This window comes from Siphateles boraxobius, unplaced genomic scaffold (assembly GCF_051911475.1).
Source record: "Siphateles boraxobius isolate OS27281-9 unplaced genomic scaffold, OSU_SipBor_1 62, whole genome shotgun sequence".
NCBI classification, from domain to species: domain Eukaryota; kingdom Metazoa; phylum Chordata; class Actinopteri; order Cypriniformes; family Leuciscidae; genus Siphateles; species Siphateles boraxobius.
The window spans coordinates 694,402-698,495 of record NW_027509189.1 but is presented as its reverse complement, the minus strand read 5'-3'; the positions used below and the strand labels follow the sequence as shown (position 1 = coordinate 698,495).

Here is a 4,094-nt window from a genome sequence, read left to right as displayed (position 1 = left end):
TTTTTTACCGGCCGACAGGTTACTGGCCAACTTCAACGACGCTGTGACAAAACAGAGCAGTGTTTTAGAGATGCATCACACCTAATCTCAATTGTGCATTCATTCACAATCACTGCAATGCTAGCGGAGGAAACCGGTGCAAGAGGAAATGTGTGAGAGATGCTACATGCTAAACACACTCGGATTCCTGATTATACGGTGAATTTGAATAAATGCTGTGAGACTAGAACATGAGGACTGTTGAAAACATAATGCTAATGTTGATATGGTGCTGCGCAAACACTCGCACAGATATACTTCACCTTGAGGCCGCGTTCAGCACAAAATGGCGGCTGCCTCCATCTCGTAGATGGCGACTGTCTTGTATCTCATGCCTTCCTGATTATTTCTGTGAGAAACACACGCAAACAGGAAACAATAAAGATTGCAATGTGAAAAACACGTTTTGCTTAATCGTGTGTATTTTTTAAACAAGTGTAACAGTAAGTGATGCACGTTTTCTTCTTTACACATAAAAAAAATGCATGGATGAAACAAATTTCAGTTTTCTCATTTAATTTTTGCATTAAAATGTAAATTAAAATGCATTAAAATCAGAGTTAAAATGCATAACAATTGCGCTCAAATTTAATGCATTTCTCGCCTTAAAATGAACAGCTTGTTTAATGCATTTTAATGCAATGGAATGCAATGCAGTTTCTTTCTCTGGAAAGGGAAGGTATATTTGGACAATTCTCCCATGGATCCTTGTCCTTGCGAAATCATCAGATGCCCCAGACTTTAACTGGACATTAAAAAACCAAATAATATGCCAACTAGCACAAATGTTTTGCTGCACATTTTAGTCAGCTCAGTATTCTTTGATATCGTGATGTTGGTCTGATGTTAGGCCGCGTTCGCATGGGTAAGTAACCTGGACTAGGACAAAAAGCGTTATTCTCCTCGCCGGATTCACACACACACACACACACACGCACACACACACACACACACACACAAGTGTTTGTCGCAACAGGAAATGCTGGACAAATAAAAGCCAGCAAGAAAACAGCCGGCAGCAGGAGCTTTGAGAGCCGGTAACCGAGATTCTCTTTTATGTCCGGAAACATAAATACTATGAGTTTCAATGAAATTATTCTTAAAAATAGCAGCATTGTTTGTTTCTACTTTTAAAATTAAACTTAGAAGGCAAAATCAGCCTCTGTTTAAACATGCAAATTGGACATAATTAAAAAATGCAACATTAAGACGCAATTTGAATATGCTTCTCCAAACAAATCCACACAACCGTCTCCCAAATAAACTCTTTTCCCGACTTCACACAAAAAAGGCAGCATGGGCCGTGTGAGGTGGTCTGACCTCTGACCTCCACGCGTGCCTAAAGGACTGCTCCATTGACTCCCCACTGGGTCAGACAAAAAGGTCACGACCCCCGGGTCAAAAGCGTTACTCAAGGGGCTGTTCAAGCTAAATTGAGAGGGTGCATGCGACATTTGTTTGCTTTGACAGGGTAAAGATTACGCTCACGCTAAGTGTTGCTGACAAGCGGGTCAGCCCCTTGGGAATGACCTGTGGGACCGCAGACAGCTCCTCTTATTAACTGCACTGACCTTTGACCTCTGGCACCAGCCGAACGACACCGGGTCCTCGCGCGCGCACCTGATCTGAGACAGAAATCAATCACACACAGGTTAGCGTCCTTCATATTAGTGGATTTTAAAATAAATGTTGAAATTAAAAGAAGTTGGAATTCATTAAAATCTCTTTAACAACCTCATGATGATGATATTACATGCACAATTTCCTGTGTAAATCAAATACATTATAAAAGGAAAGCCATACAATACTTTAGAGAATTAAAAAAATGAAACACTAGAATTTAAAACACTAGAGTACTATTTGAAAGGACGTTTGGGCAATACTTTATAATGCATTATACATTTATTTTAAATGCATTAATTATGCAGCATCTTCTAATGCATTGTATGATCTCATGAATAATTTTAAACCAGAGTTATAAAACACCTTTAGAAAGTATAATACATTAAAATACATGACAAACGATGTAATACGGAATCTGCAAATATTATAATGCATTTTATCTTTGGTTACAATTATTTATACAACGTACATTATTAGCACCTTTATAATGCATTATACATGAAGGCTTTCAGTAAAGTGTCGCCAAAGTTTGTAGTGCCGAATTAATAATTAATTTGATCAATTATGTAATATAAATGATTACTCTAACCATTTTTTTACCTACTGTAGATGTGATGCAATATTTATTGTATTAAGTGTGTTAAAAACCTTCTGTAGCATTATCAATTATATAAAAGATTGCATTGTTCCCCTTTAGAATTTTATGAAATATATTTATGAATAATTATGATGCATGTATGTCTAAAATGCCTAAGTGTGTGTGTGTGTGTGTGAGTGTGTGCGCGTGTGTGACAAGAACAAGACAAAAAAGTAATAAAATATCCATGTTTTTTCCCACGAAATCACTGATATTTAACTAACAACACAAAATAGTCATTAAAAATAATTTGTTGATTAACTTTCTCTCTATCAATATTTATAAAAATCAGACATTAAAAACACTTTTTAACACCTTTTAAGTATTTAAGTAAATTGTGGGCAAATGTAATTACACTAAATTGGCCAAATATTATTTTTAGATTAACTATATATTTATATATATTTTTTTTTAACTCAGACGATTCACAGGCTGCCTACATGTTTTCATTATTTAATATTCTATATTCAGTGAATCAAATAATACAATATTTTCTGTTAATAACCCATTTTTAAATAAAAAAAATTATTCTTTACACAACGAATAGCCTAAATGTGTGTGAAAATATAACACACATTCGGTACAATTCAAACACCAGTGTAAAGACACTTCACTCAAATCATATAATTCTTCCACAAAATAGAATTATAAATAAATCATAAATTCACTCAATATCACTTCTCATGATTTCACATTTTTCCTTGGCTGTAAGATAACAAGCAAGCACATAAAAGCACATCTTATTTTCTTCTTAGATAATCTATCCATTAACAAACTAAAATATCATGCGCACATTCCCACACTGATTGATGAAGATGAGCTAAAAATCACGTTACATACAGAAAAACTCAGAACAAAGAATAAAGTTTGCAAAAACTAACCACTGACTTCTCTCAAATGTAGATAAATGACACGAGCAAACTTAAATTGATACTGACTGAAATTTCTTATACAATTCAAATGGCTTTTTAAACAACAATTTTGTTTGTTCTTGTACAATTTAGATTGAAGCATGTTGCATGTGTTGATCATGATATGATCTTTAGTTTAAACATCGCTATTGAGACCTGTCAATCAAACAAACAACACATAAAGTCGACTCACCGGCTGAAGATGCGGAAGATAAGGATTCATAAAACCTCTTCACTCACACACACGCTGGTTTCCAGCTCTTCTCCTGCAGTCGTCCTGCAAAGTGAGTGTGTGTGTCCTTGTGTTCGGGCCGCTCTTCATGCGAAGCTGGCACGGGACGTGACCTGGCACACAGCACTGAAATAAAAAGAGAGAGGGACAAACTCAGCTTAGAAAAGAAAAACTCCAGGTGCAAATTATATTGAACCTGAGTGAGTTGTAAAATCATGTTATTTTGTGGCTCTCAACTTGAAGATTGACTTGAGAAAACCAGCATGCAAATTCGTGCAATTCTGAATCTGAACTGCTGATATCGTCAAACACACTTAAAAAACGACGGGAAAGCAGGGAATTGTGCTTGCAAATAAAGTGCATTAAATCCAGTGTGTTTCGGACCCGGATCTGCCACGTCAGCGATGTGCTCATCGTTCCCCGGGTCACACTCGACACACCCCGCATGTGCGACGTGCATCACACACACACACACACACACACTCCGTGTAAACTGTCTGTCTGTTTCTCTGATTGCACGTAAACACATTAAAATGCACTTCTGCATGTCGCCCACAGATTTTGGATTCTAACATTACGAGCAACAAACGTCAGTTTTTCGTGACTTATCTGAGGTCACACGTTTGTTTTTTTTGTGAATGCAAACATCATT

General features: G+C 36.4%; 1 long non-coding RNA gene across 1 annotated transcript; it reads right to left on the bottom strand.

Moving 5' to 3' along the window:
- Nucleotides 1-302: 302 nt before the first annotated feature.
- Nucleotides 303-3,652, bottom strand: LOC143719400 (uncharacterized). The gene is made up of 3 exons (XR_013196497.1): nucleotides 3,404-3,652; nucleotides 1,611-1,664; nucleotides 303-388 (listed from the first exon to the last, which is right to left on the bottom strand). It is a non-coding gene; the product is annotated as an uncharacterized LOC143719400 (long non-coding RNA).
- Nucleotides 3,653-4,094: the final 442 nt, after the last annotated feature.